Source organism: Triticum urartu, chromosome 3A, assembly GCF_056163025.1.
Source record: "Triticum urartu cultivar PI428250 chromosome 3A, HENAU_Tu73, whole genome shotgun sequence".
NCBI lineage: Eukaryota > Viridiplantae > Streptophyta > Magnoliopsida > Poales > Poaceae > Triticum > Triticum urartu.
In genome coordinates, this window is record NC_141875.1 from 149,098,287 (window position 1) to 149,111,403 (window position 13,117).

Sequence of the window (13,117 nt, forward strand, 5' to 3'; positions counted from 1 at the left end):
CAACTTTGATTCCCATTGCCATGCAATAATCAGCGAACGCCTTTGAAGTAAATTCTCCAGCGTTGTCCATTCGAATAGACTTTATACGATAATCAGGGAAATTATTCCTCATTTGTTTGATCTGAGAGATCAGCTTTGCAAAGGCATGGTTCCGTGTTGACAGCAGGCAAACATTGGACCATTTAGAGGAAGCATCAATGAGCACCATGAAGTACTGAAACGGCCCCATGAGGGGCTGAATTGGACCGCATATGTCCCCTTGGATACGCTCCAAGAACGCGGGGATTTCATCCCTCACGTTGAGGGGCGATGTCCTAATGACTAACTTCCCCTTAGCGCATGCGGAGCACACGAAATCATCGGGATTCGGGAAGTTCTTCACGTTAACATTATGACCATGCGAGTTGTTTATTATATTGCTCATCATCCTATGTCCGGGGTGTCCTAACCTATCGTGCCAGAGGCAGAAGAGTTCAGAGCTTCTAAAAACGGTCTTGAGGGTAGTGTACACATGCGGTGCTACTATTTTAGTGTAGTATAGCTCTGTGTCGAACGAAGGAAGCCTTTCGATAACATGTTTACCATTTGCATCCCGCTTTGTGATAAGTAGGCACTCCTTGCCGTTCTCATCATCGGTCTCAGCATGAAAACCATTGGCGCAGATGTCTCTAAAGCTCAAAAGAGTACGAGTCGACTCCGGGTATAACAACGCATCATTAATGATCAAAGTTGTTCCCATAGGAAGTATAATAGTGGCTCGTCCGGAGCCAACTATGTGTGAACCGCAGCCGGCGATTGTCATAATACTTCCCAAAGATTTTTTTAATAGGCTCAAAGTACTTAGTTTCTTGTAAAATGATATGTGTAGTTCCGCTATCGGCAAGGCACGTTTCCTCCATTCGGGCACCACACGCGTTCTAAAATATGACATATAATTAATGTAATGAGGAAGATGCTACATTAATAATAAATGCACACATTCCAGAACATAACATACTATCATGTATAAATAATGGAATAAATGAATAAATGTCATCCAATCGCCAAAGTAAAGAATAAGTTTATGCTCTCATAGAGCTTACAACCAAATCAAATTTATTCAAATTTATATCAAATCACGGAATCATGATAACCAAAGAGGTATGCTAAGTAGACTCGGTGAAGAAGCCATTGACCTCAGCCGCAATCTCCATACTAGTGAGTTGATCCTCCTTAGAAATCATCTTGGAGGCAGCATCAACATCTAGTTGCGGCACCGCCGAGGCGACCACGTGGTCAACCTCCATGGCAACGTTGGCGTCACTAGAGACCGCCAAAGCCGCTGTGATGGGCACCACGGGGGTCGCCGCGATGGGCGCAGCAGAGGGCGTAGAGATCATCACGGGTGCCGCCATGGGCGCCGGTGGTGCTCCCTCCTGAACCAAGGCGAGGTGCGTCTCACGCGCCTTCCGAGCCTTATATGCATCAACGACCTCCTGTGGTGCGCGGCACTGGCAGGAGAAATGCTCCACCGAGCCACACCGAAAGCAGTCCTGAGGTTTCTGCCCCCCCTTGCCCGACTTCTGCTACTTAGCCGGGGCGGAGGGCTAAGGGCCCTTCTTCTTGCCCTTGCGGCCCCTCTTCTTTTGTTGAGGCTTGCGGACTTTGAGAGTGTTCACCTCCTGGCGAGAACTCCCCCCAAGTGGTTGCGCGACAAAGTTCTTTTTCAGAACCTCGTCCTGTGTCTCTGCCAGCTGGAGGACGTCAATCAACTCTGAATACCTTGTGTAGTTTCCCTGGCGATAGTTCCATGCAGACAGGACCGCGTCAGGGTGGAAACTGGATAGGGTTTTCTCAATCTTCTGAGTGTCGGTAATCTCAGTACCACACATCTGAAGAGTCGTACAAATCCGGTGCAGAGCCGAATTGTACTCCCCAACCGTCTTGAAGTCCGCAAACCTCAGACGGATCTACTCTGCCTCTGCACGTGGCTTAACAGTGTACTTCAGCCGCTCAAACCGCTGCTTAAGAGCGGTCCAAAGACCAGAAGCACTCCGCTCAACCATATATTCGTCTTTCAGAGCAGGTGACAGGTGATGACGGAGAAAATGCAGAGCCTGCGCATTCTCAGTTTCGAACTTGGGATCAGTGGGGGCCAGCTGGGTCCCCTTACCGATCGCCCTCAGGAGGGTTTTGCCTTGGAGAAAGATCTCACAGTCCGAGGCCCATGACAGGTAGTTCATCCCCGTCTGGGCCAACTCAGCAAACTCCTTGTTGACAATTCCGGCCATCTGCAATTTATGCAAAAATCATGAGATTACAGCAGGTAATCTTTTGCACAAATGCGATGTTGATAAACTTATTCAATAAAATGACGTTCCATTATTTAAAACACGTTCTTATATAATGTACTTAATGATTAAGAGTGCAAAACAATTAATCTACAATAGTAAAATCATATAATAAAAATATGTTTACAAAGTATAGAATGTTAAGCGCATTTAGTACATGAAAAATAGCCCAAAAATTGAATTCAGGGGGTTCTACGCGAAATATTGCTGCAGGAATAAAACTCACGTAAAAGCTGAAAACTACAGGGGCTAAACCGCAATTTTTTCGTGCTACAGCCGGCGCCCCTCTGTTTTTTATGGAGGGATCCCTGTCGTGGTTCTAAGTCTGACAGTAGAATATGAGGGTAGGAATGGAGAGGCAAGATCTTAGCTATGGAGGAGTTGTACACACAAGGTTTACGAGTTCTGGCCCTTCTCGGAGGAAGTAACAGCCCTACGTCTCGGAGCCCGGAGGCGGTTGACTGGATTATACGTGTGTGAGTTACAGGGGGTGTGAACCCTTGTCCCAGAGGAGGGGGTGGCTTATATAGAGTGCGCTAGGACCCCAGCTCCCCTCCGTTACGCAGGGTTCAATATACATTAAGAGGAGGCGTTACAGATAACGCATGTATTAACACTAGTAGAAAACGGAGCTTTAGCGCCGGTTCATAAGGGCCTTTAGTGTCGGTTCCATAACCGGCACTAAAGTGTGGTCACTAAAGCCCCCCTCCCTTTAGTACCGGTTCAGCACGAACCGGTGCTAAAGGGCAACCACGTGGCGTGAGCTCGCGCCCTGGTATGGGGGACCTTTAGTACCGGTACAGGTTTTTTTTTGAATTTTTTTTTGAAAATTTTGGAATTTTTTTTTGATTTTTAATTTTTCTGAGTTATTTGATGATTTAGTCTCTAATCACCTCTCTTAACTGCTCAAGTGTGGATCACTCATTCCAAATCGCCTGACTTCCCGGCCGATCACCCATCCTCTCACTCCCCCAGCCTAAGCACGCTTAACTTCGGAGTTCTATTCCCCCTACATTCCAAGTCTGCATTTGTTGTTTTTCTGACAAATGTAAGCTGTCAATCCTATTAACCCTCAGTAGTTTAGCTTGAGTATGAAGTCACACATTTCACCGTTTGAGTTTGAAACTATTATTCTAAAAAACAGTAATTATGTAGTAACACTAATATTTCTTGAATAAGTAGTTTGACCATAGTTTGACCACAGTTTGACCAGATTTGGCCAAAATTCAAAAAAACTGAGATACTTATTTAGTAACACTAATAGTATTGCGTAATTATTTAGTAACACTCTATATTTCTTGAATCAGTTGTTTGACCGGTTTGACAAGATTTAACCAAAATTCAAAAAAACATAAATTAGAGCATATCTTTTTTTCCTTTTACAATTTTGTCATTTCAAAAAGTGTCCTAAACCCTAAACCCGGGACTTAAAACGTCGGAAACTCTATGCTAAACAGTAAAAGCTAAGGGTTTAAACCATAAAACCTAACCCTAAACTCTGAAATCTAAACCCTAGCACTAAACGCTAAAAACGTCTAAAAACGTCTAAAACGCCCAAAAACTCCATTTTCCCTTTGGAATTTTGTGATTTTAAAAAATTGTCGAAATGGAAAACTAGGTCCCCAGCGGATCAATCTTTTTGTTCTGCAAATTTTGATATATTATATGTATTTTTCTGAATTAGGATGATTTAGTTATGATTTTTTCAAGTTTGAAAATTGCCCTATAGTCCCGGTTCGTGTCTCCAACCGGGACTATAGCTTAGACCCCTTTAGTGCCGGTTCGTCGCACGAACCGGTACTAAAGGTTGGCCCTTTAGTACCGGTTTGTGCCACAAACCGAGACTAAAGAGGCTCGTGGGGCCCCGGCCTGACGCCAGCCTGCCACCACCCCTTTAGTACCGGTTTGTGGCACGAACCGGTACGAAAGGTTCAACACGAACCGGCATTAATGCAAATCCGTTCGAACCGGCACTAATGGTACCATTAGTACCAGGCCAAAATCAAACCAGCACTAATGTGCTTCACGTTTGACCCTTTTTCTACTAGTGTAAAGTGCTACAAATGAGCATTAAGTATGCGAATGAATGCTTGACCGTTGCTGCGCGGAGTGTCTTTAGGTCTTCTGATATGTCGAGTGGTTTGGTGGTCGAGTGACCTGAGTAAGAGAGGTCTCCGAGTGATTGATAGGTCGAGTGGAGTTCGCTTCGACACCTTTGTTGGGCTTCTGCTTCTGACTCTTGAACTCCTTAGTTCTTAGGACAAGACTTTAGGTGGCGCGTATAGGTCAGGCCTATTACCCTACCCTAGGTATGTGTCTACATCATTAGCCCCCAAATGGATCGAGGTTTGAGTGAAAAAGAAGGACGGTAGTTGACCTGGTTCTCGCCCTTGATCTGCCTTGTCTCCTTCTCTGAGTGGAGGACAGCTGTTTGAAACTTTCGACTTCGTTTCAGTCGCCTTGATCGATTCAAAAATCACCGACTGGTTTGTCTAGTGACATCTGTCGAGTGATATCTCTGATTGGAATCTTTGGTGAGATCGGTTACAGAGGATCCCGGATCTCACGGGATTCGAAATTTGGGTGGAAGCGCGCTAGGTGGAGCGTCCCGCGGTGAGTGGAGTAGATAAATCGGACGTTTCGATTTCCGCGCCACCTTTTTCGCCACGTATCACGTGTGCAACTGTTGGGGGGATTTGACGGGGCTGATCTGGCCCACGCGTCAGCCACTCGGAAGTAGGCCTTTAAAAGCGGCGAAGCCGAGGCATTCGCACTGTGCGTGCTCATTTCCCTTCTTCTTCCTCTCGCGTCTCCACCTCGCATAGCACGACCACTCTCGACACCGCTGTTCTGCCGCCATGGGGAAGGACAAAACGACGGCGTTAGAGCGTGCGAAGAAGGCGACGGGGGCGGCGAAGAACAAGAAGATGAATCGGGGGTCTTCATCGCGCTCGGGGCTGCCATCATGTTGGATCCAGGGAGACTGGATCCGATCTTCGCTCCGGCAAGAGGACTTGGATGATTTGGCCGAGTTAGGGCTGATCGTCCATGAATCCGCGCGCCTGCCGAAGGGGGAATCGGAGCCGCAACCGGGTGAGTGTGTCTTGCTCGCCACCCATGTCGACCGTGGTTTCTCGCTTCCACCACATCCTTTCTTTCAGGGCTTCTTAAACTTTTTCGGTGCCCAACTCCATCACTTTACTCCCAATACCATCACGTACCTTGCTGCATTCGTCTCTATGTGTGAGAAGTTTTTGGGGTGCCGACCGCACTGGGGCCTCTTCAAACACATCTTTACCATCCGATCCCAAACCGTGAAGAAAGCGAACTCGAAAGACGAGAAAACCCACGTTATCCAGATGTGCAGGGGCCTGGGCATTCAGAAGAGGAAGAGGAGCTCTTTTCCTCCGATGACTCTTCCTGAATCGGTCAGGGGTTGGCAGTCGACCTGGTTCTACTGCCAGGATATCGCGACCCCAGGCCAGTCGACCGGACTTCCCCCTTTTTCTTTTGATCGTGTCCAAACTCCATCTTCCTTGCAAGTGACCATTGCTGAGAAGGCAGAGACGGGCATGCTAGTTGAGAGAGTAGTCCAACTGATCAATTAGGGCATCACTGGTATGGACCTGCTCAAGGTGTTCCTCAGTCGGCGGATCCAACCCCTACAAGCTCGCGACCATTCTATGTGGATGTACTCCGGGGCTGGTGACACCGCTCGGGTTCATCCGGAGGAAGTGGAGGCCAAAACCGTGGCTAACTGGCTGATGGGCATTACTGGGAACAAAGACAACCCCAGGGGTGCCAGGAGAGTCGACCCTTTCAGCGACAGCAACCTGCCAGACAAGGTCTGGTCTTCATAACTGAATTTATGAACATATTTTCCGACTGATTGAGGTTCCGACTGACTTATGATCGGTTCCTTGTTTTGCAGATCTACATGGAGATGTATTCGATGCCCAATGGTGAACAAGCCCTGGAGCAAGACCAAGAGGGCGGGGACAGCACCGAGGAGAGCGGCGAGTAGGAGTCCCCATCTGATGGTGAAGATGATGAGAGTGACGAGTCTGACGATGAGGAGGTGGCCGACTCGCCGCCTCGCTCCGAACAATGATCCAAGCAGCGGCACGACCCCGTGAGCAGACGCGGCAAAGCTGTGGCGTCGAGTGCTCCATCTCACAAGCGCGCTCGGTCTCCGACTCCAGAGTTTACTGAGACAGTCCCCAAGCAGCCCAAAGCTAATCCTTCGAAGGCTCGGAAGACCTTGCCCAGGATCAAGATGGACGTCCCTGTTGCCTCTGGGTAAATGTTCTTCTCATATTTTCTCATTCCGATCGGTTTTCTTGTTCTGACCGAGCGGATGATGAACCTGTATAGCCCGACCTCGGCTGCGACTGATATGGATGTTGACAAGACCCCTGCCGACGAAGAAGCTGATGACGCTGTCACCTCCAAAGCCAGTAAGTTTGCCCGACTCAAAGTTTGTTTGGTCGACTGGAATATTGGTCAGTTGTCTTTATGGCTCTCTCTCTGCTTATTGCAGCTCCACGAGACATTGTTGTGCTCCCAGATGATGAAGAGGAAGTACCGCTGAGAGGAAGGAGGAGGAAGGACAAGGAGCCGGGCAGGAAGGTGACCGAAGCCCAAGTTCTTGGGTCGACTGGGATGCCTGCGGCGACGGTCGAGCGGTCGACAGACCCGGCTCGAACCAACGTCACCTTCGATGTTCCTCTGTCGATTGATTGTCCCTCGGGATCAGCTGCTCAGGCTCCTGCTGCGCCAACGTCACTCCATGCTTCAGATCCGGCGGCTGCTTCGATTGCTCTACCTCCGTCACTTTTTGCTGCATATCACACTCCAGATGATCCACCGGCTGCTGCCAGAGAAGCTCTTCTTCAACTGAACCTTGTGATGGGGCAGCTGAAGGTGGTGCATGAGGCCAGTCAGGTGGCCTTCAACGTGCGGAGCTGCCATGCAAACCAATGTCCGGGTTAGTTGATTTTTCGATCGACCGTTTTTTTGTCTGACCACCCACTGGAGTGTGGTTGTTCGGAAATAGTATATCTCTTTGTGTCATTTCGAACTGATTCTTTGCACTAGTGGGGGCACGCTGAGTGCACCCACTAGGTGTAGTCCCCGAGACCGTAGTTGACTACGGGCAGTCGACTGTGGTCTGAGAATTTGGATCTGTCTTCTTTTTTTTGAAAGCTAGTCGACCGTCGACTGTGGTCTGAAAATCAGTGGGGGCACGCTAAGTGCACCCACTGGGTGTAGTCCCCGAGACTGCCGTTGAATGTTTGATTCGGTGGTAGTCTTAGAATAGTCATCTCTTTTTATCTTTGTCGACTGATATGGCTGTGACTGCAGAAATCTTGTGATCTTGGGGCTCAACTTTCTGACATGAACAAACAACAAATCAGCCTCAACCTTGATCTAGAACTGGCCAAGAAGAACCTCAAGACCGCTCATTATGAAGTAGCTGCCATGGGAGGTAACCAATCGACCGCTTCATATCCCAACACTGGCACTTTTCCTTTCCATCTTTGAACCAAGTGGCTTCACTCGAGCAGATGTATGTAGTGAAAACCGCCAACTCCAAGCTCGCCTGAAGAATGTTATTTCTTTAGAGAAAATGAAGGAAGCTTTGGAGAAGAAGGATCTGGATCTTGCGGTAGCACAGAAGGAGGCGCGCGAGAAGACAACGCTTGTTGACAAGAAGCTTGCTTCAGTCGGCAAGTTAGAAGAAGAAAACTCCAAGCTGAAGACTGCCGTATCTGACGCCAATCAGGAGGTCGAGCGACTAAAGAGGAACAAAGAGAAGTTGACCGACGAACTTGGAAGCCTCAGGGCCAAGAATGGCGAGCTAGACTTGAAACTTGCCTCGAGTCTTATCTGGGCCAACTTGCTGCGAAGCTAGTCTTGAAACTTGACGATATTGACTAATCCGTCTTATTTCTGTTGACTGACAAGTCTAATGGCGCCGTCGACTCATAATTCTCTCGACCATGCAGAACTTTGCCAAGACTTTGAAGCAGAAACCGGGCGGGTCGAGATGGGTCTCGATCCCATCAACAGTCTAGTCAAAGATGATGTTGCGATGAACGTGCTGCGGCTGGAGTCTCGCATGGACAGCGCGGTTGCTTATCTGGCACGTTTGAAAGCTGTAATGACTCGGGTTGATGCTGGTCTTTGGCCTCAGGCAGAGCTGTCTCAAGACCTCGAGTCTTTGATGGCTCGACTGAATCAAATCCCTGAACGCGTGCGAGAATGGAAGAAGTCATCTGCTCGCTGTGGTGCTGAGGTTGCTCTGTCTCTGGTTCGAGTGCACTGCAAGGATGTCAAAGAAGACAAGCTGGCGGAGCTCAAGGTTGCTAACATGAGGAAGCATACGTTTCAGTCTTTCATGGACACCTTCCTTGACGCCGCCACTCGCATTGCAGACATCATTGACCTCGACAGTTTCTGTGACCCAGCCAGTCCTTCTCCTGATGCGTGACCGAAAAGCATTATGCTCCACTTTTATTTGCCTCGGAATGCCGAGTGATTGTGTAACCGTTAAACTTCTTCGGGCTTGATGCTCGAATATTTTTGATCTGCCGTCTGGGACCTTGGGGTTTATCCGAACTTGGTTTATTTCTGAATATGCTAGTGTTTTCTTTCAACTGGAATTTGTTTTTTGCTCGGAATATTCTTTGTGCTCGGAATGCAGCTCTGAGGTGGAGAATACTTAGGCGAGTACTTGGACTGCAGCTAAGCCTCCGAGTGGGAGGATCGCTCACCACTCGGTAGGATTTTTAAAACTTAGGCGAGTACTTGGACTGCAGCTAAGCCTCCAAGTGGGAGGATCGCTCACCACTCGGTAGGATTTTTAAAACATAGGCGAGTACTTGGACTGCAGCTAAGCCTCCAAGTGGGAGGATCGCTCACCACTCGGTAGGATTTTTAAAACTTAGGCGAGTACTTGGACTGCAGCTAAGCCTCCGAGTGAGAGGATCGCTCACCACTCGGTAGGATTTTTAAAACTTAGGTGAGTACTTGGACAGCAGCTAAGCCTCCAAGTGGGAGGATCGCTCACCACTCGGTAGGATTTTTAAAACTTGGGCGAGTACTTGGACCGCAGCTAAGCCTCTGAGTGGGAGGATCGCTCACCACTCGGTAGGATTTTTAAAACTTAGGCGAGTACTTGGACTGCAGCTAAGCCTCCGAGTGGGAGGATCGCTCACCACTCGGTAGGATTTTTAAAACTTAGGCGAGTACTTGGACTGCAGCTAAGCCTCCGAGTGAGCGGATCGCTCACCACTCGGTAGGATTTAAAACTTAGGCGAGTACTTGGATAGCAGCTAAGCCTCCAAGTGGGAGGATCGCTCACCACTCGGTAGGATTTTTAAAACTTGGGCGAGTACTTGGACCGCAGCTAAGCCTCTGAGTGGGAGGATCGCTCACCACTCGGTAGGATTTTTAAAACTTAGGCGAGTACTTGGACTGCAGCTAAGCCTCCGAGTGGGAGGATCGCTCACCACTCGGTAGGATTTTTAAAACTTAGGCGAGTACTTGGACTGCAGCTAAGCCCCCGAGTGGGAGGATCGCTCACCGCTCGGTAGGATTTTTAAAACTTAGGCGAGTACTTGGACTGCAGCTAAGCCTCCGAGTGGGAGGATCGCTCACCACTCGATAGGATTTTTAAAACTTAGGCGAGTACTTGGACTGCAGCTAAGCCCCCGAGTGGGAGGCTGGCTCACCACTCGGTATGACTTTTTAAAACTTAGGCGAGTACTTAGACTGCAGCTAAGCCCCCGAGTGGGAGGCTGGCTCACCACTCGGTAGGATTTTTACAAACTTAGGCGAAACGGATTCGTAGCTAAGCCCTCGAGTGGGAGGATCGCTCACCACTCGGTAGGATTTTTAAAACTTAGGCAAGTACTTGGACTGCAGCTAAGCCTCCGAGTGGGAGGATCGCTCACCACTCGGTAGGATTTTTAAAACTTAGGCGAGTACTTGGACCGCAGCTAAGCCTCCGAGTGGGAGGATCGCTCACCACTCGGTAGGATTTTTAAAACTTAGGCGAGTACTTGGACTGCAGCTAAGCCCCCGAGTGGGAGGCTGGCTCACCACTCGGTAGGATTTTTAAAACTTAGGCGAGTACTTGGACTGCAGCTAAGCCCCCGAGTGGGAGGATCGCTCACCACTCGGTAGGATTTTTAAAACTTAGGCGAGTACTTGGACTGCAGCTAAGCCCCCAAGTGGGAGGCTGGCTCACCACTCGGTAGGATTTTTTTAAACTTAGGCGAGTACTTGGACTGCAGCTAAGCCCCCGAGTGGGAGGCTGGCTCACCACTCGGTAGGATTATTACAAACTTAGGCGAAACGGATTCGCAGCTAAGCCCCCGAGTGGGAGGCTTGCTCACCACTCGGTAAGATTTTTACAAACTGGGGGATTTCTCACGTAAACAAAAGCAACGACAATCACTGGGAAAATTATAACACTTTTGTCTTTTGATAAATAAACTACAGAGGTATCTCTTATTACATCTCATCCGAGTGAGTACTTAAGTATAAAAGGGGCGGAGCAGCTCCGCATTCCAAGCTCGTGGCTCATCAATCTGGCGATCGATATTGTAAAGATGGTATGCTCCATTGTGGAGAACTCTGGTGACGATGAAAGGACCTTCCCAAGTAGGAGCGAGCTTGTGTGGTTTCTGTTGATCCACTCGGAGGACCAAGTCTCCTTCTTGGAAGGCTTGACTCTTCATATTTCTGGCATGGAATCGACGCAAGTCCTGTTGATAGATCGTCGATCGGATCATGGCCATCTCTCTTTCCTCTTCTAGGAGGTCAACTGAATCCTGCCGGGCTTGTTCTGCTTCATCTTCAGAGTAGAGTTTGTTGGGGATCGTAGCAGAAATTTAAAATGTTCTACGCATCACCAAGATCAATCCATGGAGAAATATAGCAATGACGGGAAGGGGAGTGCATCTACATACCCCTGTAGATCGATAAGCGGAAGCGTTCAAGTGAACGGGGTTGATGGAGTCGTACTCGTCGTGATCCAAATCACCGATGATCCTAGCGCCGAACGGACGCGTTCAACACACATACGGAACGGAGACGTCTCCCACGCATTGATCCAACAAGGAGGAGGGAGAGGTTGAGGAAGAGAGTCCAACAGCAGCATGACGGCGTGGTGGTGATGGAGTGGCAGTTCTCCGGCAGGGCTTTGCCAAGCTCACGCGGAGGAGGAGAGGTATTGGAGGGGAGGGGCTGCGCCAGGTTCAAGGGTGTGGCCGCCCTCCCACCCCTCCACTATTTATAGGTGGGAAGAGAGGGGGCCGGCCCCCTTAGATCCCATCTAGGGTTGGGGCGGCGGCCAAGGTGGGGAGGAGTGCCTCCCAAGTCAAGTGGAGGCCCTTGCCTTTAGGGTTTCCCCTCTCCCATGCGCATGGGCCTTGGGGGGGCTGGTGCCCTTGGCCCATTAAGGTTAGGGCGCCCCCCTGCAGCCCATGCTACTGTATTGGACGTGGTGGAACATTTTCCGGACCTCCGGACCCCTCCGGAATCCTCCGGAACCTTCCGGAAGCTTCCCGGTACAATACCGGAAAAAACCGAACTTTTCCCAGAACCCGAACAACAACTTTCCATATATAAATGTTTACCTCCGGACCATTCCGGAACTCCTTGTGACGTCCGGGATCTTATCCGGGACTTCGAACAACATTCAATAATCATATACAAGTCTTCCTAATAACCCTAGCGTCATCGAACCTTAAGTGTGTAGACCCTACGGGTTCGGGAACCATGCAAACATGACCGAGACAACTCTCCAGCCAATAACCAACAGCGAGATCTGGATACCCATGTTGGCTCCCACATGCTCCACGATGATCTCATCGGATGAACCACGATGTCGAGGATTCAATCAATCCCGTATTCAATAACCTTTGTCCAGCGGTATTGTACTTGCTCGAGATTCGATCATCGGTATCCCGATACCTTGTTCAATCTCGTTACCGGCAAGTCTCTTTACTCGTTCCGTAACACATCATCCCGTGATCAACTCCTTGGTCACATTGTGCACATTATGATGATGTCCTACCGAGTGGGCCCTGAGATACCTCTCCGTTACACGGAGTGACAAATCCCAGTCTCGATTCGTGCCAACCCAACAGACACTTTCGGAGATACCTGTAGTGAACCTTTATAGCCACCCAGTTACGTTGTGACGTTTGGCACACCCAAAGCACTCCTACGGTATCCGGGAGTTGCACAATCTCATGGTCTAAGGAAATGATACTTGACATTAGAAAAGCTTTAGCATACGAACTACACGATCTTGTGCTAGGCTTAGGATTGGGTCTTGTCCATCACATCATTCCCCTAATGATGTGATCCCGCTATCAACGACATCCAATGTCCATGGTCAGGAAACCGTAACCATCTATTGATCAACGAGCTAGTCAACTAGAGGCTTACTAGGGACATGGTGTTGTCTATGTATCCACACATGTATCTGAGTTTCCTATCAATACAATTCTAGCATGGATAATAAACAATTATCATGAACAATGAAATATAATAATAATAACTAATTTATTATTGCCTCTAGGGCATATTTCCAACAGTCTCCCACTTGCACTAGAGTCAATAATCTAGTTCACATCGCCATGTGATTAACACTCATAGGTCACATCGCGATGTGACCAACATCGAAAGAGTTTACTAGACTCAATAATCTAGGTCACATCACTATGTGATCAACACTCAATGAGTTTTTGGTTTGATCATGTTATGCTTTT

At 48.8% G+C, this 13,117-nt stretch overlaps 1 pseudogene; it reads right to left on the minus strand.

The window, feature by feature from the left end:
• Positions 1-1,145: 1,145 nt before the first annotated feature.
• On the minus strand, positions 1,146-2,270 carry LOC147978992 (uncharacterized; annotated as a pseudogene).
• Between the last annotated feature and the right edge of the window lie 10,847 nt (positions 2,271-13,117).